General features: G+C 38.5%; 1 protein-coding gene across 2 annotated transcripts in view; it reads right to left on the bottom strand.

Moving 5' to 3' along the window:
- The window catches only part of DIAPH2 (diaphanous related formin 2), a gene marked incomplete at both ends in the record, with an annotated part of 850,504 nt that overhangs the window by 276,730 nt on the left and 549,961 nt on the right, over positions 1 to 23,813 (bottom strand). The gene's annotated exons all lie outside the window — the stretch shown is intronic.

Raw genomic sequence — 23,813 nt, 5'->3', positions numbered from 1 at the left:
TACTTTACTTTTTAAACTACTGAAGATACACCTGTAAAATAGTCATTACTCAGTTTAAATTAGTGATAGCTGAAAGCTATACAAAAAGATCTGGTGGTTTTAATTTTATTCCTCACATCTCTACCTCAGGGACCAAGGGAAATGCAGAGAAGTGCACTGCATATTTATAAGGCCTCTGGGACCCTAACAGGCTTCCAAATGCCTTGTTTGTTGCAATCTGCTTGTCAAACTATTAAAGAAGTAAAATCCACATTCTATCCCCTATTGTATATGCAGACTTTCTCTGTTAATTAAATCAAAACTATATGATTGCACAGAGAGCTGATATGGCACCTAGTGCCTCACCAGCTTCTCTAGGCAACCTGAAGACATAACATAATTCTAGCAACAGGCTTTCACTTAGGAAAAAAACCATTGTCATTAGCTATCATATTAAACAAATACTTTAACATTGATTACCAAAAGTGCTCATTTAAACTTCAGATTTACCAAGTCTACAATTAAAAATGCCTCTGTTCTAGTCCTTAATTACAGCCATTGCAATGTGGTTCTAATCTAGTATGGACCTATTCATCTTGGATATAAGAGGCTAAACACTAAAAATATTGTCATGTTTAAGGAAAAGAAACACTCCAGGATTCTATAATCTTACCTATGAATAGATAGAAAAACAAGCCTGCAGGGCCAGGGGCACCCATGGGAGGCTAAAAGAAGAGGATTGCAGGTTCAAGGCTGGTGTGAACCAATTTACCAAGCTCCTGGGTTCAATCCCCAGTACCACATACATACATACAAAGTATGTATGTAGGTAGATGAATGGAAAGAAGGAAGGAAGGAAGGAGGAGGGGAGGAAAGAAGGAAGAAAGGGAAAATGATCCCATTCTATAAATTTATAATACATCTCTCTCAATATATTTATGATGTAGAAAATGGGAGTTTAGGAACTTACGTAAATCACAATCAAGTCAAGGAGAAAACTAATTCACTCAGCTTTTCTTCTCATCAGCAACCTTAGGCCTGGGTGATCAGGGTCCAAGTGTTGCCATCTGACTAGACACAGTAAGGAGACAACATGAGAAACACATTCTTCTACTTATTTTCATTAATCTCATTCTGTACTTGTGATTATGGATATACATAAATATTCAATGTGCTTTTGAATCTGGTATGTTAAGTGTTAACAATACTATTGGTGATTAAAAACAACTACCTTTGGAACATTAGAGAATAACATATTTTAGAAATAAGTCTGGATGGATATTTTCCATGTAGTCAGAGTTCTAGTAAAGAAAAAGATATTCAGTTTTTTTTTTTCAATCTGTATATTTTAAATGATTTCCACCGATTTCAATTACATAATCCGGGCCATGGGAGAATTATGAAGGTAATACTTCCACTGACATTAGGTACATATGTGAGAATGCCGATGTCATCTCAGTATCATGTATGGGGAGCGAGCAGAGTGGGGAGGAGCCAGCAGAAAGCTCACCAAGTGCTGTGTGTATGTATGAGTGTCACTATCACTGTGAACCACATTATGCCGTCAATCAATAAAAGTATAAAAACGTCAGGTCATAACAGTAAAAATGGGAAAAATAAAATGCTAGACCAAATCCGTAGACTACATTTTGAGTCCAAGTAATGCCAGTAATTCGCTATATGATCTTATTCAGATCTGTTAATTTCCCCCTTGCTTTCTTTTCTCACCTTTAATACCAGGCAATAATACCACATAATTAAATTTCAGAATTGAGAGAAACTTTGGAGCTCATCTAGCACATAGAAAGCTTTGTTTTATTGGTGAGGAATCGAAAATCAATGTAAGTGAACTGCCGTATTTAAAGTATAGAGAAAGCTTCAGAACAAAAAACATAGACTTCCGATGCCTGAAAGCCTGTCTTGAGTTGTTCTATACACAACTGTTTAGTCCCACAAACTACTGCAAAACTAGAACCCTTACTCATCTCAGAGGCAAAGGTCTTATGGGTTGAACAGGGTATCCCACCATACTGATGTACTGCCAATGTGTGCCAGGGAAAAAGTCAAACAGAACATGCCTTGGAACTACTTTTAAAATGATTATTTCTACACTTTCAGACAATGGAATATTATTCAGCAGTAAAATTAAACGAACCTTCAAGCTTTGAAAAGATGAGGAGAAAACGGAAACACAGATTTCTAAGTAAAAAATGCCAATCTTAAAAGTGTTCATAGTACATGATTCCAACTCTAAGACATTATAGAAAAGAGAGACCTACAGAAATAGTATAAAGGTCATTGGTTGCCAAGGGCTGCAGGGAAGGGAGAAAAGTAATGGGATTTTCAGGCATTGAAACTACTCCTTGTGGTACTGTAATAGATGACATTAGACATTAGTCAAAACCTATAGAATGGACAACACAAGTGAACTCTAAACCACAGTTGATGATGATACGTAAATATGTATCCATTGACTGCAACAACATTACCAACCTAATGCAAAATGTTAATAATGGAGAAACTGTGAGGGAGTGGGGGGGGCGCACTGGAACTGTATACTATCTCCTCGGGTTTTCCGTTAATGTAAAAATGCTCTAAAATAGTCAATGACTTTAAAAAAAATCTAGTTTAAGAAGGGTTTTCTTTATGAGAACTTAGAATGAAAAAGGTAAAGGGCCAAGAAGCAAAGCACTAAATCCATTTATTTGTAATGGAATCCTTCAACCAGGTACAGTCTAATGTTACAACATAATACTCTCAAGTAGAGTTAGCCATAGCCCGGGGTGACAGTGAGTATATGTGTTGAGAATGGGGTAGGGGTGGGAGAAGTAGGGAAAGCTCCAAAACCCAGTAGTAGGAATGTCTGGAGATGATTTAGCTGGACTTATAGGGCACTCAACTTAGCCCGGGGCTCTGGGGAATCCACTTTGAGCTTTCTTATCCCGATTCAGGATGCTCTACATACCTGAAATGTGGCTCATGTTGCCCATATCTGTGTAGTAATATTGGATGCATCCTTCAAATCCCAGAATTAATGCAGCCTCCTCCATGAAGCCTTATCAGATAACCTGTTTCAAAGGTGATCTCTCTCTGCTCCGATTCCTCCAACATTTCACCTAATATCTACAAGGCAGCCAGTTGGCCTTTGCACTGTCATCTTTTAAGATAAATGATGCACCTTTGTTTCTGTGCTATAGGCTGCTATAGGGTTGACTTTTATATAACGTGATCGACAGAACAGGTACTCAATAGGAATTTATTGGATGAATGGCTCTTCTTTACCTTGTTTATCATGCTAAACATTTCTGGTTGGTTGATAAGCAAGCTTCTCAGTAAAGGTGCTATTCTTAAGGCTGGTTTCTTTGCATGGTGCTGGGGGATTGAACTCAGGGGCATTCTACCTCCAGGCTACACTCCTCTAGCCCGAATTTTTTTATTCTTTATTTCAAAACAGGGTCTCAATAAGTTGTAGAAGGCTTCACTAAGTAGCTGAGGCTCGCTGCGAACCTGCAATCCTCCTGTTTCAGTTTTAGTGCTTTTTTCCTAGAAAATTTTAATTAATCATAAACAAGTCACAGTGACTAGAAGAAATGGTGCTGTGTATTCACAGATCACGCAGCTTAGGCATTTTTTACTTTCATTTCAGTTTTTCTACCTTCAACACCTTAAACGTCTAGTCATCTAACTTGCTCTGTTTTCATGGAACATGCACAAAGAAATTGATATTTTTCAGGTATGTATTCTCATATAAGGGTGTTTATCACATCCTGATGAACATATTTATGTCCATTCTACTTAATGTCACACTGACTGATGTCTAGAGCTATTTCTCATTCATGAGGAAAAATTATGTTTTCACTTGTGTAACAACTCAAAGCTGAAAACGTCTGTTTGTGTTGAGAATTCTCAGGTCATCTCTAATAGTGAAAAGAATGCCAGGCTTGGAACCCTACAAATGTGAACTGTTTCCCTGGCTCTGCTTGGCAAAAGAACATCATATGAGGTTTCTTTCCATCTTTTAGAGGCTAAAAAAAAAAAAAAAACAAACCAGATGTGCTTGGAATTTTGTGGCTAATCAACAGGTGCATTTCGCTGTAGTCAAATAGCAAGGTAAGATCTGACTGCCTCCAACCTTTCATATCACATATAGTTTGACAAAAAAGGAAAATTAATAAAAATATAGGCTGAAAAGATGATAAAAGAAAAATATGGCCCTTTATACAATGGTCTGGTTTTACTGATCCACTACCATAAGAAAACTTTCAGATTTGCTCATTGTAACCAAAACGGGTTGTAATTATCCAGTCTTCCTGGTTCCTAAAAGTGTATCTGGGCTAAGTGTGGTGGTGCATGTCTGTAATATGAGTACTTTGGAAGCTGAGAAAGGAGGCACACAGGTTTAGAGACAGCCTCAGCAACTTAGCTAGACACTCAGCAACAGGGAGAAATAAGTACTGTGTGCATGTATGTCCCTATCTCTCTGAACTACATAATGGTGTGAAATTACAATGTACCAATATGAGTAATTTCAAAAAATAAAAAATAGGTCTGGGATGTAGCTGAGAGGTAGAATGCTAAAGCTGAATAAATAACACACACACACACACACACACACACACACAACCCACTGTGCCTGATATATTCTTTAAGCAGTTTATACATAGGGGGAAAATAGTCTTCTCCCTGTGTCTGTCTCTGTCTCTCTCTGCCTCTATCCCTTCCTCCTTTCACATAAACATATACAAAGATCACTATTTTTTATTTGCTGTTTAAGGATTTCATTCAGTTTAAGTCATTCGAAGGAAGCTGATCCTGACCATGTCTTCCTCTGGCTGGCAGTGATATCAAGGCCAAAAGTAAATGTATGCAACTACTGGCATAGCACATTAAGTTTCCTATGGAAGCTGGGTGTGGTGGTGCACACTTGTAATCCCAGCATTTGGGAGGCTGAGACCAGAGGATCGCGGTTCGCGGCCAGCCTCAGCTACTTAGTGAGGCCCTCTGCAACCCAGTGAGACCCTGCTTCAAAATAAAGAATAAAAAATAGGGTTGGATGTGTCACTTGGAGGTGGAATGCCCCTGAGTTCCATTACCATGCCTCAAAAAATTTTCATAAGGTTCAAATATTAAAATTATCAGTGTCAAATAATATGTGGAATCAGTTACTGATAATTAGAAACCTAAAATAACTATTATCCCACCACCTACATGGCCTAATCAGTGAAAAATGACTTTTAGAGCCCTTTTACACTATCCCCTTAAAACTCAGCTTACTGAAAATTATCTGAAAACTACCGAGTAGTAGACCATTTAGTTGATGAAAAATGTTTCCAAATCTATTCCTCACATGCACAGACAGAATCTTTCATAATATTATTGGAAGCAACACAGAATGATCTAGGTTCAAATCCAGCTCTACCAGTATATGAATATGAACTTGAGAATTTTCATGTCTCTGAGCCTATGAAATGGGAGAAGGTTGAAGACATCAAATGTATTTATTAGGCCTAGTGACCTGTTAGGAGTTTGTATTTGATAAATGTTGCTTTCTTTCCAAACCCTGCTATTTGGTTGATAGAATTATTTTGTTTTAAGATACATAAAGCTAATTTACTCATACGTAAAAATATATGCAGAGCTCTGCCACAAACAAAAGTTGTTGCTTCTTGAAGCCATTATGTAGTTGACAAAGATCTTATTTATTAATTTTGATGGTTTACTCCCTTTGTATACCACACAAAAGCAATGATTATCTCCTTTAATTTGCTGGAGGGATTTACATGTGGCCAGTTAATTTACTGTATATCCCTATCTTATAAATTCTCTGGTCTATTTGAATTATTTTCCTGTCTTCACTGATATTTTCTGTACCTATTAATTTATTGCCCATGAACTTAATTAAAGTGTTATTTACTGGTACTCCTTATAGATCATTAATGAAATGTTAATTAATTATAGGACTAACACTATTAAAGTCTCTAACACAATGAAAGAACTTCTCCTATCCCATTATATTATAGTTCTCATCCTGGATACATTTCACAGAGGTCCTGTCTAATGAAATATCCACATATTCTTAAGATGATTTTTTAATATTTATGCTATATTAAAATTTTTATCATAGCTAATTATTAGTAAGGTAACATGAATACATGCATGACCTATGGTTATGCCAAATGAGACGGCAGAAAGGATAGCAATTTATTCACAAAGAGGCACTTGTAGTTTTTAAAATAGGCCTGCATCATTTTTATACCACCCTGGCCCATTCATATACAACGAGAATACATATATTTTTACAGGCTTAATATATAGTAAAATACATGCACACATCCCATTGTCCTCACGATGTATAATAAATAGGAAAGCAATCTGAATTTGACTGTGTGACCACATGATGCTCTATACAAAGGCCAAGTGAAAGCTCAGGGCATAGATTCAACGTTTTGCTACATTCTCCACTTCGTAAACGATACTAGCCAGAACAATTGGCACCACAGGAGCACTCCACGATGGTCACCAGAAAATGCCTCTACTGGGCTCATGTGGGAGCAGAGAGTTCCTCAGATAATAACAGTGAATTCTTTTCAAACAGAATTGAGGACTGATCAATACTATAAAGCTCTAAACTTCTGGCTGCTGAATTACCTCGCTGTCTTTCAAACACTTCATTCAGCCATTTCTTCTGGGGAAATTTGCTTCTCTGGTTCTATTATTTATCTTGGCAAATACAACTCTAAAGAAATTCAAATGGCAAAATAAAACTATCTTTCTTATTGTTTTGACTACATATGAGGATCAGAAGAACACTTATCTGAACCATAACATTAACAAACCTGTATTTCACTCTCTTTCAATCTTTCATCCATTCAAAAATTCTAATGTCCCTTTACTCTGCATAAGGCTTGGTACTAATGTACTGTGAGAAACACAATCCTCATTAGAAGTTTCTGCACAGAAGCCTCACTCAAACAAGGGCAGGCAATAGTTCTACTCATCAGTTTGGGTCTTCAATGATAACTGCCACATCTCAGGTAGCAACGAAATAACTTAGTGGAGAGCACTACTTTGCATATGTGAGTCTGATGTTAATCACTCTGTCTCCGGTTGGTAGCACCTGCTGCAGTTTGCACATAGTAGGTATTCGCTGAATTACTGGAATATACTAATTCTAAAATGTCACTTTTGTTTTATCTCTTGGTGGCCAATAAATGGGAAAGACAATGAAGAATTTGAGCAGGTGGCATGAGAGATGTTTTATAATACTTTCACAGTTATCATGTAGAGGAAGTTTTAGTCTGAGTGGTGTCAAAAAGCAGACATTGGATCAATGAATTGATGTTACAGGAAAGGCAGATTTGGGCTCAGATTCAGAACTCTCTAATAATTACAGCTGTCTAAAAATGTAGCTGGCTGTTGCAAGAGCTAGTTAGGTCCTTGTCATTTCTGTAAGTACTCAAACAGAGATCAAAATGACCACTTGTCAGGATGTCAGAAAAGGGATTCTAACACCAAATTCAAGCAAAGTTGTCAACTTCTGAGAGAATGGGTGATGGAGAAGCAGTAGGGCACCTAGAATAAGGGTGCCACCTCTCAAACACCGGCTCGACCACTAAGTTGTGTGTTCTTGGGCAACTTAACTCCTCTGTACCACAACATTCTCATCATGTAAGATACAGTGAAGAGTATCAACCTCCTTGTGGTCATTCATAGGAACAAAGGACTTGCTACCGTAAAACATTTTGGATGGTACCTGGCATGTAGTACATACCAGATTAATTCCTGTTAGAAAGCTACAGTGGCGATAAGATGGTGTCTTCTTATCTCCAGAGTGTTTTTTGAAGAAATTTCTCACATGTTATCTTGTCTAATCCTAGGATTTCACTATTCCCCAACCCCTGGGTCAGAGTTCACTGCTTCCTCTTTCTGCCAACAAGGCACTTCCGTACCTTCACTTATGCCACTTACCCCAACAAAAATTGCATCATAATTGCTTGTATGCAGGGACTTACTGCCACAAAACTATGGACTCTCCAAAACAGGGACTCTGTTCTGTCATCTCTGTCCCCTATTTGTCTGAACAGTGCTCAAATACATAACAGGTGCTTGATCAATTCAATTCAATTCAGCTCAATGTCAGGTGATCTACCCACTATTAACAATAGGTAAAACATGGGACTCCACAAACATTTCATATATAATACATATTGACTTCACCGACTACTACTATCTTGTAGAGTTTAGGAAGATCAGCTTTAATCCTTACATTTTAAACTGATTATAAAGCAAATGGTGAATGACTTTCTCCAAATCATAAAATTGGTAGAATAAGTCATATAACATTAAGTTGCATGCTCTTTTGCAATACGGCATATCGGCTTGAAGTTATATTACACTTCAGGCATGATGTTTTGATAAGTCATTTTTAGGTAACCAGAGAAATGACATAATAGTCAACCTTTACTTACAGCACAGTAAATGTGAAATAATATGTGGTCACATACATCCTCTTCAGAATAGGACTTGGCAAGAGAGCTTATTTGAATTGGAATGACTTAAAAACGAAGCCAGCACACACCATTTTGGGTGTAGGAAGAGCATAAACAATAAATACAAGAAATAAAATTCTTCGTAAGCAAAATGAAATGGCTCAAGCATATGTAATGGGACAATTCAAAAGGGTAGGAATTTGTTGCATTTTATGAATTAAGAGCAAGGGGCAAAGGACAAGAGTGGACTACTCAAAACCCAGGGAGCTGCCAAGAGCAACACTGGAAAAACGCAACTTGGCCAGATATCAGAACTTGCATATTTTCTGCTGTAACTCTTTGACCATGGTAAACCACCAGGTCCAATGCTACTCAGCTTTTCCAGGCCACAATAGTGCACTTGGTAAATGGCTATAAATAACAGCCGAGTGCCTTTCGTTTAGTGGCCCGAGAGTAGTCAGCCAACAGGGTGCAAAGGGTTCACTTTTCTATCAGGAGAAAGGGGGTATTCTTAACCAGACCCTCCCAGGTGAGCGCACTGGTGACAAAGGTCAGAGTAGGGCAACGTGCTGCTCCATTAAATCTCCTAAGTGACATGGGAAATATTCTACGCCAGGCAGTCAATGGGGTCCGAGCGTCCTTTATGTATGGCAAGTGCCTAACGTAGGCCCTACGGAATATCTTATTCGCTAAGCAGGAATTGGCATGCCGTGACATGAGTCTGCCATTCCACTTAGTGAAATCAAGTCCTTGGTTTATCCCATCACTGCTTCTGAGGACAAGAAGTTTTAGGAAATAACATCTCATGGTCAAATTTATTTCTTGCCTGAGAAGGTAAGAAGTTGATGGGACTTGTTAGCAATGCAGTCGGGAGCTCCGAAGGTTCTTCTAAAAGTTGTGATTATTCACCCAAATGACGGCACAAAGACAAAGAACAGGAACAAACCCCAACGGCATACAATGCAACGAAGGACAGTAGGAAAGTCAGTGGTCAGAGACTAGTTCTTACAGGTTTTTCACTGTAGCCACGGTATGTTCATTTTTAAAAGAAAAATATACATTTAATGGGTTAAATATTATGCAGAAAGAGTATGTGACAGATGGCAAAGCTGAGCAACATTTACTGCAATATTTAACTGAGATCCAGCTGACGCACCCCATTACATTTCACACACAGCATTCCTATTATTGATAACTCGGAAACTGCAGATTCTTAATGTGTACAAAGTCAGATGGAACAATCGATAATTGGCGAGTTAATTTATATTACAAATCAACTCTATGTACAGTCCAAGTGGCAGCATCCTGTGTAAGAAAATCAATTCTTTTATATGTGCATGTTTCCGGTGAAACACATCATTTCTTGGTTTGAGAGCAGATATTGGAAAGCTTATTCTTGTAGATTAGCTATACTTTCCAACCTTAAAATAAGCAGTCTGTTTTATGCCATGGAACTGTAACCACAGTAAAGGATGTGTCAAAAAATAAGTTCTGCTATACCTCAGAAAATCAACAAAAAATCACATTTTATATACACTGTTTGGGCTTAAAGAATTAGCCTGTCATTTTTGACAGATGCAGTAATTTTTCTTTAAAGGTGAAACCAAAATAGATCTGGCAATTAAAAGCATGTGATGGCTAAAAATTTCTACCAATGGTAAAAATAAAACTACTGGTAAGCATATTTTTTTGTTTTAAACTTTACTGAAAACAAAACAGAAATTGAAACCTGAGATGCTTTTTCACAATTAAAGGGTTTATGTTCTGTATCTCACTCTACTCTATAAATTAGATCGTGGCAGAGAATTACATAAGTAGAGAAGTTATAGGATTTCTCATCACCAGGGAATCATTTGTTTGGGAGGAGTGAGCATGGCCGCTCTATGATGGACATCTTGCTAGATGTCCTGGCAGCGTTCCAATAAGGATGGTGACCGTCGGCACACTAATTTTCAGCAACTGCTCATCAAATTAATACTGTCCAAACGGAGAGTGTGTAAAACCCACACATTTAAAGTCCATCATCAAAATCATCTTTACCACACAAAATAATTTGTACAAACCAAAAAATGGCCAATATTTTTCCAAGCTTTGGATAAAATTCTCTGTTAATCAAAGAATACAAAAATAAAATAAAAATTGCCGGGCGTGGTGGCGCACTCTTGTAATCCCAGCATTCGGGAGGCCGAGACAGGAGGATCAAGGTTCTTGGCCAGCCTCAGTGACTTAGTGAGGCCCTTTGCAACTCAGTGATCCTGTTTCAAAATAAAGAATAACAAAATAGGGCTGGGGGTGTAGCTCAGAGGTAGAATGCCTCTGGGTTCCATATCTAGTACTGCAAAAATAAATAAATTAAATTAAACAAATGAATATATTATTGATATCCTAAAGCCCTTCAGAGCAAGTACTATGACTAAGTCACTGTTAGACCCCGAGCACGATGTCTGTTTCCGAGGTAATCAAACAATGTTTGGGAAATGAACAAAAGGGAAAGTGAGAATGTATCAAACTACTTTTATTCTGCAGTGCTGGGGAATTCAACCCAAGGCCCTGTACGTGCTAGGCAGATGCTCTACCATTGAGCTACACTGCCAGCACAAGCTTTCCTCGTGGTACCGGGCGGGGGTGTCAAAACCAGGCCCTCACATGTCCAGGAACAGAATAAAGATGAAAATTCAAATTAGAGTTTATGCTAAGTATGTATTACATCTGTAGATTTGTAAAGTAAAAAAAATCTTAATTAAATCCTAAGTTGGGGGCCATCTGTAGTTGAGTGTTACGTCATTCTCCTCTTTTCGCTCTCTACCTTTTCTCATGCACCCTGCATGCCATTGACAGACTCCTCTGCTTAAAGCGTCACTCCTCTTGGGTTGGCAGTGCTCTGGCTTCCGACTGAGAGAAGTATGTCTTGTGTCTCTCCTCCCCACTACTGTCTGCCACCTCCTGCTCTGAGATTCTTACTCTGTACTCATCTGGATTGATGATAATTGAAACAAAAATAATGGTAAACCAAAATGGAAATTCCTAACAATAACAGGGATAGAACGCACAGATAATAGCTAATAAAGTCATTTCTGAAGACACAGATGATTGACTATCCCAGAATTCCTGAAGGGCAGGAGGGGATTAGGAAAAAGCCATTGAAGCCAGGCGTGATGGCGCACACTTGTAATCCCAGCATTTGGGAGATTGAGACAGGAGGATCGTGGTTCACAGACAGCGTCAGCTACTACTTAGTGAGGCCCTTTGCAACACAGTGAGACCCTGTTTCAAAATAAAGAATAAGAAATAATAGGGCTGAGGGTGCAGCTCGTAGGTAGAATGCCCCTGGCTTCCATCCCCAGTACTGCAAAAAAAAAAAAAAAAGCCATTGAAGACTGAAATCATAGAACTTCTCTAAGATACGTATGTGCAAAGGGCTAATTACCTACTTGACCAGGTGGCCTGACCACACCAGAGGCATGTGCAGGAATGTGTGTGCAGAGAAAATGAACAGCCAGTTTTGCTTAAATGTTTTGCGCTTAAGCTTGTGACATATGGTATGTGAGTGTGTCTACATGCGAGGATCTCTGTGAGGCATACATGGATGTTTAATGGCCGAAAAATATAAGCTAGACATATGCACATGTGTTCACTCCCAAGGGGAAAGCCATCGTCTGCATCCCCAGAGCCTCACTGCGACGTTGTTATGGACAAAGATGGTATCAGGTTTCAAACCTATACAGGAATAGAGAAAAGAAGCTCTCTAGCGATAGAATACTGCATCAACAGACACAAAACATCCAAAATGCTTCACAGGATTTGATGGTTATCCCAGGTCATTAAACTGTCTAGCATTTTTGGAAATATTCTAGCATTCAAATAGTTAATGCTCAAAGTTGGGGTGTCCTAGTTATTTATAAACCGATATATGCCACTACAATTCAGATATTTGAGATTTTACCAAATACTTGCTCAAATAACTTCATAGCCTTTAATGCACGAGGATCTAAAATCACGGAATGGATGGCTTTAGGCCATTATTTGTGATTTAACTGACAATTTAATGGGGGCATTTTGATTGATCTGGAAATGGAGTGCCAGCCATGATAGAATAACAAAATTGAATGTATGTGCTAGCCAAGCTAATCACAAAATAAAAGAAGAAACGCATGATATGAGTCTACATTTTGTCAATAAAATACTTTGAGGTTCATAAAGTCACCAGCTCATCTCTGCTACCTACGTTCAGTGTTTTAAACATAATACCTTATTAATCAATGCATAGAATAAATGGGTCTAATAAAAAGGACCTGTCTTCAAACATTTTCATTACTTGGCTTCTAGGCCAAGGGAGAAATCTGGTTTCATCCTACTACACAGACAGTGTCTTTTAAGTTTCCCCACATATTTGGAAAAATTCTTTGTATCTTTCTAAGTTCTAAATGGTGGGGTGCCACCGATCTAAGTCCTGGCACTTTAGTCTTCTGTGTACACATACATCGTGGGTCATTTCAACCAGTGTGATGGCTTTAAACACAAACTACATCCTGGTGGCTCAGTCACAGTCTCTAGTCTGGACCGTTGCCTTACGCTCTAGGCTCAAATATCGACGTCTCCTCCTGGGTGTCTACTAAACATCCCAGCTTAGCAGATCTGGATGCAAAGCGTATTCACCTCCCTGCAGCTTCCTTTTCTCTGCGTCTCTTGCAACTCTTAATCTCTCTTTTCCGTACCCTAACTTCTTGTTATACTCATCAGAAGTCTCCTTTCTCTATGGAGAGGGAAAATTAATTCAACGTTGAAGCATTTAATGTTTAAGCAGTGCCAGAATAGATACATTACATACTATCAAGAATATAAATTGGGGTGTGGTGCCGCATGCTTGTAATTCAAACATTTGTAAGGCAAAGACAGGAGGATCCGGGTTTGAGGCCAGCTTCAGCTACTTAGTGAGGCCCTTTGCAACTCAGTGAGACCCTGTTTCAAAATAAAGAATAAAAAAGAGGGCTGGAGAGTGTAGCTCGTAGGTTGAATGCCCCTGGGTTCCATCCCCAGTACTGCAAAAAAAAAAAAAAAAAGAATAAGAACAGCCGAGAATGGTGGCACCTGTAATCCCACTACAAGGGAGGCTGAGAAAGGAGGATCACAGGCTTGAGGCCAGTCTCAGCAACTTAGAAAAACCTACTTAGTGAAATCTTGTTTCTAGGTAAGACATAAAATAGGAATGGGACTTCTGGGAAGATGGCGACCGAGAAAAGCGGGCCTTAAGAGCCCCACTAACAACCAATCTCCATTACCACAAAATCAGTGCTTTTCATAGCCAGAAAACACCATCCCCAAAGAAACAAAAAAATCACCAGGCTCCAGAGAGAAAGCAGACTGAGAACAGAGCTCAGAGCCACAGAGGAGATACACCGGCCTCACGCCCGAGGATGCGGCATCAGCGCCATACTGCGGGTGGCAGCGGCAAATTCACCGGACAGCTACAGCAAGCCGAGGTGAGCCGCTGCGGACCAGCCAGGCGGGATTTCTCGCAGCAGGTAAAATCTAAAGCTCCCAGTGGCTGAGCTCAGCACACGCCGCAGGGATTCAGAGTGGAAATCAAAACCAAGAAGAAATACGCCAGCCTCATGGCCGAGGGCGTAGCAGCGTCGCCATATTGCCACCGGCGGCAGCAGCAGAGAATTCACCAAATCCAGTACAGCTACAACTGCGTACTCAAGAACAGTGAGTCAAATTGCGGGCCACAGAGGAGAAATCCCAGTACTGTACTCCCTGGGACTTGACCCAGTGGGGGAGGGGCGGTGGCAGAGATATCACACCATAGGAGAACGTGCAACCTGGCACCCCCTACAGTCTAAAGCAGCCTCTATCGACTCTCTGGGTCGGAGACTCTGTGATACAACCCAGTAAAGGAGTAGTGGGGTCTGAGATACTACAGACTCGAGATCCAGAGCACCTTAAGTGAAGTCATAGTGACCCAAGGGAAGAACCCAGAGAAGGCACAAACTTCTGAAATCATGGGAAAGAGGAATAACACTGGAGCAATGAATGCCCACAACCCCAAAACATCAGAACCCGATAAAACTGAAAATCAGAGATTTCTAGAAGATCAAATCAGGAAAATAACTGTAGAAATAATAGAGGTGCTTCGAAAAGAACTCAGAGAGAGCCAAAAAGAGATAAAGGATGCAATTAATGAAGTAAAGGCCTCAATTCAAAGCACAAACAACCGATTAGAACACATGGAGAACAGAATCTCGCTCTTAGAAGATGAGCAATCCAAAAATGAACGCATAGTTTCTAATCTAGAACAAAATATCCGACAGCAGGAATTTGACATTGAAGAAATATGGGCCCATCTTAAGAGAGCTAACCTAAGAATAATTGGAATAGAGGAGGGAAAAGAAAGTGAAACCAAAGGGATCAACAATCTCTTCAAGGAAGTAATATCAGAAAATTTTCCAAACATAGAGCAAGAGGTTGATACACAGGTCCAGGAAACTTATAGAACTCCCTTTAGACAGGATCAGAGAAGAGGATCCCCATGCCACATAATTGTCAAAATGACCAAGGTGGAAGCCAAGGAGAGAATCTTAAAGGCAACAAAAACAAAGGGCCAAGTGACATTCAGAGGCAAACCAATTAGAATCACTCCAGACTTCCCAAACCAAGTTATGAGAGCCAAAAAGGCTTGGAGTAACATATTCCAAACTCTGAAAGAAAACAACTTCCAGCCAAAAACTTCCTACCCAGCAAAACTTTCTATCAAATTAGATGGAGAAATAAGAAGCTTCCATGACAAACAGAAGTAATTTTTGTCTTCAAAACCAGCGCTAGAGAAAATACTCAAAGAGATTAACTACAAAGAAGAAATAGGTAACACACACCAGAACAAGAGAAACAAGATTTTCCATCCAACAGACAACTAAGATTGGTTATCTGTGGAGATTCATTATTTATGTTAGTCTTTTACCTATTTCTAAATTGTGTTGTTTGCTTTTATTGTTGTTAATTTTTAGGATTTCTAGTTGGAATATTAATATACCTTCAGATATAGCATTTGGAAATATTTTATCCCATTCTATCAGTAACTTTTAACTCTGTTTACATTGTCTTTGGATATACAATATTTTTTTTTATTTTTTAGGGTGTTTGTATACTCTTCTGTTGCCTGTGCCATTGAAATCATATCCAAGAAATCACTGCTAATTTCAATGTTGTGAGGTTTTATGACCCAGATTTTCTCCTAAACGTTTATAATCTTAAGATTTATATTTAGGTCTTTTATCAATTTTGAGTTAATATTTGTATATGGGATTAGGTAAGGGTCCAACTTTATTCTTTTCCATGTAATTATTATGTTTCAACAATATTTAGTTAAAAGACTATTATTTCCACCACCAAATGTTTGTGGAAACCTTGTCAAAAATAACTTGACAATATAGGGAAGAATTTAGCTCTAGGCTTTTATTTAACTCCAATGGTTTATATATCTGCCTTTAAAATAGTACTACACTGTTTCAATTATTGTAGCTTTATATGGTTTGAAATCAGAAAATATATATCTTCTAGCTTTGTTCTTTTTCAAGATCGTTTTGGGTATCTAGAGTCCATATTCCATATTAGGATAGATTTTTTTTCTGAAAAATAAATATATAAATATATGATAGTTTCACCTAAAAAATAGAAAAAAATATATTCTCTGGTAAGAAAGAAAGTAAAAAGAAATATTGAAATGTTATCTTTAAGTCATCAAAAGCTTGGTATCAGACAAATGAAACTGTTATGTGAAATTATCATTTTTAATTTTGGATAAATTGCTATAATACTAGATGTCAACCACTAAGCCAAGCATGGGAGGGAGGGATGGGGAGAGAATGGGGTGGGGATCGGGTGGGGGCTGACTGGGCGATGTGTGCATGTATGTCTACAAAAGTTTGTATCCCACTATGATGTATGAATATAGTGCACCAATAAAAAAATATTAAAATAAAATAAAATAGGAATGGGGTGTATCTCAGAGGTAGAATGCCCTTGGGTTCAATCCAAGGTACCAAGAAAAGAAAAAGTAGAATGCAAGAAAGTTTTCAAGCTGAAAAGAATGCTCAAGATAATCTAACATAATTCTTTTGTATTTAAAGGTATTTATTTGCATAATTTGGAAGTATTATTTAATTTCCCTGGCTTTCTGTATCTAAGATAACTTATTGAAAGGGGATCCTCTAATTAAACATAACCAGCTAAATTATGACAAAGGTATCAAAATATATGTTGGGGGAAGCTGGGGATCGCAGGTTTGTGGCCAGCCTCAGCTACTTAATGAGTCCCTCTGCAACTTAGTAAGGTTCCATTTCAAAATAAAGGATAAAAATTAGGGCTGGGGTGTAGCTCAAAAGTACATGACCCTGGGTTCAATCCCAGTAACCACAAAAATGTGTGTGTGTGTGTGTGTGTGTGTGTGTGTGTGTGTGTGTGTTGGGGGAAAGACAGCCTTTTCAACAAATGATATGAGAAAAACTAGATATCCATAGTTAGAAGAATGAAACTAGACCCCCTATATCTCATTCTAAATAAAAGACAACTCGAAGTGAATTAAAGACTTAGGAATTAGACCAGAAAGTTTGCAACTGCTAGAAGAAAACATAAGGCCAGCTAGGCATGATGGTACAGACCTATACTCCCAGTACTTAGGAGGCTGAGAAAGGAGGATCGCAGGTTTCAGCCAGCCTTAGCTACTTAGTAAGACCCTTCACAAATAAGTGAGACCTTGTTTCAAAATAAATAATAAAAAAAATAGGGCTGGAGGTGTAGCTCAGATGTAGAATGTCCCTGGATTCCATCTCCAGTACCAAAAACAACAACAACAAAAGACCAACTCTCCAACATACAGGCATGGGCAGAGACTTCTATTTCCTCTAAAGAAAATGATTATTAAAACACATTTATTTTATTTATTTATTTATTTTTTTGCCGGGTATGGTGGCACACACTTGTAATCCCCACGCTTGGGAGGCGGAGACGGGAGGATCACACAGGTTCAAAACCAGCCTCGCTGGCCTAAGAGACCCTGTTTCCAAATAAAATATAAAACATAGGTCTGGGAGTGTATCCCAGAGGTAGAAGGGTTTCATCCCCAGTACCACAAAAAAAACCCCACATTTTCCCTGTTAACATTAAAATGCAAATGTGCTGGGTGTGGTGGTGTACACCTATAATCCCAGCTACTTGGGAGACTGTAGCAACAGGAATGCAGATTCTAGGCCAGTCTCAGTAACTTAGTGAGACCATCAGCAACACAGTGAGACCCTGTTTCAAACTAAATACTGAAGCCGGGCGTGGTGGCGCACGCTTGTACACCCAGCATTGGGGAGGCTGAGACAGGAGGATCACGGTTGGCAGACACCCTCAGCTACTTAGTGAGGCCCTTTGCAACTCATGAGACCCTGTTTCAAAATAAAGAATAAAAAGAGGGCTGGGGGTGTGGCTTGGAGGTAGAATGCCCCTGGGTTCCATCCCCCAGTACCCCAAACAAACAAACAAGCAAATAAACTAAACAACGAAAGGTGGCTAGGGATATACTTAGAGATAGAAAAGCCCTGGGTTCAATCTCCAGTACCCCCCAAATTAAATGCACTTTATTACAGACGGAGAAAATAATAATCATTCATGAGTCCAAAGAGTTTTAGGTATTAGTATTACAAACCTAAGCTCATCTTGGCATTTTATTCAAATCTAAACAACATATAAGATATGTGCAGACAAAACAGTGCGGCAGTGTGCCTCATACACAGTGTGATTCAATTAATAACATTATGGAAATCTCCTCGTAATTAACATAGCAATAATGTAAATCTCCTAACTCTTGGTATTTCACACACATGCACAGGCACGTGCATGCTCCTGGCACATCCCACCCACCACGAATCAAAGAAATTCCCAGGTTCTTATCAACTTAACAATCCAAAGATATGACCTTGTAATAAAAAACTACAGCTTTTGGTATATATAAAAGCACGATTTTCACACCTAAACTGCCTGCAGGCGGCAGGGTTTCTTCTGTAAGACTAACCCATGGCAGCTGCATTTCATTTTTATTTGAAAAGACTGATCCAGTGTTTTTATAGCTCTCGATTAAGCTGTTTAAATAAAAAAAGTAAATGTTGAAAGAGGAAACCACTGAAGTTAAGCTCTATGTAAACCAGTAATGGGAAAATCTCAGGTGGTTTGAAAGTTCGGTTTGGATAAATACCTAAATCTATTGGAACCTCTTTAGCTGAAAAATTCCAGCTCCCACGAGGTTAGTAAAGCTTTAGGTTTTCCACAGAATCTGACATAGCTTTTCAAAAATACCCACACTCAATCCCTAGCTAATAGTTAAAACAACTTTGGGGGAAAAGTTAACCGAATTTTGGAAATATAAAACATCCTTGCTATTTGGCTTCCTTTGAGAGATTCCTGACTCTCCAACTTTAAAACTCTACTAGAAGTATAAATCCAGTCAGCTCACAGGCAAGAACCCGCATGCACTGGAAATCCAACTAAGCAAATAATCAAGTTACCCAACTGCCCAACAGTGTGAGCACCTGTGGATAACAGACTGAAGAAAGATTCACCTTAAACTCTCCTCTTAATTAACTCTTAGCCATCCTTCCGCTCTCAGCAGAAGCCTTGACCCTAGGAGAGCCCTGGTTGACTGGCTTCGCATATATGGCTTCTCCGTGCACCTGCCATGATTGCATATGTTGTTGTTTAAAGCATATCGCTTCCAGGAGATTTAATCTCCTGGAGGGTAAGCATTGTATCTTCTTTTTTTTGTTGTTGTTGTTCAAAACTCTACTGGAGCCGGGTGTGGTGGCACACGCTTGTAATCCCAGCATTTGGGAGGCTGAGACAAGAGGATTCACGGCCAGCCTCAGCTACTTAGTGAGGCCCTTCACAACTCAGTGAGACCCTGTTTCAAAATAAAGAATAAAAATTTGGGCAGGGGGTGTAGCTCGGAGGCAGAATGTCCCTGGGTTCCATCCCCATACCCGCAAAAAAAAAAAAAAAAAAAAAAAAAAAAGAATAAATCCTGCAATCTAACTGTGTCCTGGACTTCAGCGGCAGGACAGACCTCATCTCCCACCAGTGTAGTATTTGCACTTAGCCTCTGTGCATCTTCTGGTGCACTTTAAATCATCCAAAGAGTCCTAAAAAAAAAAAAAAAAACCTCTACTGGAGGTGATGCCTTACCTAGTACCTGGCACATAATGATTGATCACTCAATAAATATCTGTGTAATGGATGTATCTGCAAGAAAACCAACGAGGTGTAAGAGGCAATGTGATGTTACATTTGGTCTTCATCCTCTTTCCCTGGCACACAACTCTGAAAAATCTTGGAATTTCTAAAGCGATAATATCTTTTTATTTCTTTTTAAGTTTTTCTTCTGCTTTTATTAGTTGACTGATGGCTGGAAGCCCCTAGATGGGATCATGCCATTGGAAATTCAAAGGCACCATTGAGGGTTGAGATTTTTCTGCCCAACCTCTATAGGAGAAGGGGTGGGGGAGGAAGTTAAATCGATCTCCAATGGTCAATGATTTAATCAATCATGCAAATGTAATGAAGTCTCCATATAACCCCCCTAAAGCCGGGGTTTAGAGAATGTCCAGAGAGTGGAACAAATGGTGGTTTTCTTAGAAGGCCTGGAAGCGCTGGCGCTGATTTCTCAACGTGTGGGATCTAAAGCTCTGTTTAGCGAAATATTAGTTGAGCTGAGTAGAATTTCAGGACACTCAGCTGGTACTCAGTGCTGCAGAATTTCTTTCTTGCTGGCAGGTGTGTGTGTGTGTGTGTGTGTGTGTGTGTGTGTGTGTGTGAAATCTTCACACCTTTTAGGGTCACAGATGTGAGATCAGAGGACACACAGGCCATAGCTTTTTTTCCCCAACACACACTCAATATGATGGTTTTCATTACAGAACATTTCAGTATTTGAGACGCTCAAAGATCTGTTTAAACTCCAAAACACTACAAAATGCGAGTCGTCATACTGCATTACAAATATAAACTACAGGGCAGGTGAATGTATTAATGGAAAACAAACCCATTGGCTCTGGCATACATGTGTACGTGTTCCTTTCTAATACAGAAACTCTCCTGATTTAATTGGATTAGTAGTTAGCAGATGACACCTTCTACCTCATTTAGGCAAGCACCACGGAGAAGAACAAGAATTCCTTCCCTTTTAACAACTTATAATCCATCAAATATGGTTGGGCCTCTTTAGACCAGTATTCTTGGTCATTTGGAACTTGATGTTTACCCTCTTTCCTAAGTAATAACTCTCACTACTCCCAGCCTCCAGGATCAACTTGTTCTCTTGACAGTTTTTGATCTTTAGGAACTCATAGTCTTTGCTAGTATTTGGACTAGAACTCTTCAAAATTCTGTACCCAAGTCTTCAGTCAAAAATGATCTTGCCCTGATCTGAACTACTAAGACTAGCCTTTACCATCTTGGACTCCATTAAGATGTATGACTATAAAGCACCAATAAAAAAAAAAACCCTCTATGGATGGACTAAGTTTCATTATGTGATAGAAATAATTTTCCAACATGTATATTGCACTTCTCATACTCATATTGGCTTATAGTCTTTTGAGTATACTATTGATTGTTTTCCAACTTGCATGCTTCTGAAATGAAAGATCCATATCTTATTCATCTTTTTATGTTTCACGGTCCTAATGCTTTGTACACAAGGCCTATTCGGGCATCACAAGAATGACTAAATATATGTGTGGGCAAAAGGAAGTGTAATATAGAGCGGAAGGCAAAAATCTCGGCGTCAATTATGTCCCGGTGTATGGAGATTTTGGCAGATATGTTATATGACCTAACACATATGCTTCATCATATGGCATCTCAGTGCCTATTAGAAATTATTTTAACATGCTCAGTGAGTTCAAACTATTTAATCCCATAATATGCAAAAATGAACAAAATAAATTTTAATCATAAAACCTATTTATACATTTTAAAAGCTTATAATGTCTAAGTTGATCACTTTATTACTATTTTTTTGTGGTAATGGGAGAATGAACCCAGGGGCATTGTGCTACTGAACTACACCCTCAACCCCATTTTTGTTTTGTATTTTGAGGCAGTCTCCTTATGTTGTAGAGTCTGGCCTCAAACTTGTCATTCTCCTGTCTCGGCATTCTAAGTACTGGGATTACAGGCATGCCTTATCATAGCTGGCTTGACTGCGAATCTTAAATTTTTCCTCAACCTAATCTATTTTGAGTGAGTTCCTGGTATGTGATTTCTAAAAATTAACTAATTCCCCACTTGGTTTTGTGTACTAAGGATACAAATCCAGGATCTCAAGCCTGCTAGGAAATTGTTTTACCACTAAACTACACCCCCAGGTCCCAAATCTTTTTTAATATTCGTCTAACACATCCATGATTGGTGGGGAGTTTTCATTCATTTAATTTCAAACACATGAAATAAATTTCAAAGTCAAAGAGAATCACATTTAAAAAAATAACCTGAAATAAAGTGTCAGAATAGGGCTAATTATGCATCTATTCATTCTCCAGACATATATTAAGCCTACTACGTGCCATGAACTGGGAATACAAAAGATGTTCTGCAAAGCCAATGTAGTCAACCACTGCGCTGTAAACCTTACAAAGAGCACTTCGGCCAGAATGGGATGTTATCTCTTCCACGAATCTGCTCAAAAGCACAATATCCAGTGCCTTGTTAACTCCTAATGCATTTATATCAGTGCCACACAATTAAATGTGAACACAATTCTTTTAGCCTCATCTTTCTCCTATGTGTTCTCTTTAATAAACGCAGCGTTCCTTTACAGCCAAGAGAGTACTCTGCACTCCATATTTATGCTTTAGTTCTCTGACACCTAGCATAGCATTAGAGACGACAGTAGCTGTTTCATAAATCTATGCTGACTAGTAAAATCATGCAAAGAAATATATTTATGAACCTAGAGCAACTGCTGGTACACCCAATTGATCTATGCTAAGGGTGATAGTTAATTCAAAGCAGAAAATAATATACAAGTCATTTGGACTTGGCTTTGGAACCCATTTCCAGTAACTTTTCATTTGACGCTCTTGATTAGTTTGGTGTGCATTTCCAAATAAATAATAAAGTAGCAGTACTAATTACCAATTGTAGCCAGACCCAGGATGCTCTCTCACCAACCAAACATATGGGGAGAACTTCCTTAAAATGTCTATTCTATTGTTAGCCTGCACTACATTTATTTAGCAATTAAATTCTCTGGTATTGTTTGATGATGTCTTCTATCACTCTTACCTCACTGACTATTCTTCCTTGAAAACAGGAACCATACCTTAATCTCATTTTATAGGCACCATAGGAAGTAGCACATCATCTTTCATGGAATATTCACAAATCTTTAAGTTCCGTTTGCTGTCTCTCCCTCTTTTCTACCAAAGTGAACAGGGTAGAGATTCCTTCAACTGTAAATATCTGAGATATTTCTTGAATAATGAAATATCAGTATCCTGCTTCCTCCACGGGTATTTACTAAATTGTGAAGAATATACCTTTTCTCTCTAAGTCTAAAAACAAAAAATGAAACTCAAAACTTACATTTAGAAGAACTTAGATAAAATGAAATTGGACAGAATCAGAGCATTTTCCTTTGGAGAAGTAATTTATTTCCCATTTCTGAGATTTAGGGCAGAATGATAAATGACACTTTAAATAATTTTTACATCTTTCAAAGCGTGTTAAAAGGCATTATACCTAATCCTAATAGCAACATATATGTGAGACAGGCAAACCAAATATTGTTTCACTCTTGTAAAAGGGTAAACAGAATTATCTTTTCTGTGATCAAAAAGACCAAGGCTAGATCTTAGGGTCCATTGATACCCAGTTCTAATATATTTTCATTTACATGGATAAACAAAAACACTTCGCATTTTTAAGAACATCAAAGTTTGAAGAACTTTTTTATATATGGGGAAAATAAAGTGGACAGGGCATTTTGCAATTGTATGCAAAATGAAATGAGACTGCTTTAGTTTCTGTGGCCCATGATGCAGGAATCTAGACTTATACAACTAAACACACTTGCTGTTCATAAATGTGCCAATGGCTTAGCAGATATGAGAAAAACATTTACTGTGTATATGGTTTTGATGAAAAAAGGGGGTTGATACCTTCCCCTCTGAGCCATTTTTATCTCAACTACAAATGACTTTTCTCTATTCAGACAACATCAATTGATGACTAGGTCCTATTCTCCTTCTCACTGATGACCTCTGGAAAGCTTGTCTATAATTCTTTTTTTTTATTTTTCATTGATTTTCC

Source organism: Muscardinus avellanarius, assembly GCF_963383645.1.
Source record: "Muscardinus avellanarius genome assembly, chromosome: X".
In the NCBI taxonomy this organism is placed as follows: Eukaryota; Metazoa; Chordata; class Mammalia; order Rodentia; family Gliridae; genus Muscardinus; species Muscardinus avellanarius.
Note: the sequence above shows the minus strand (reverse complement) of the source record. Positions and strands in the feature narration are given on the sequence as shown.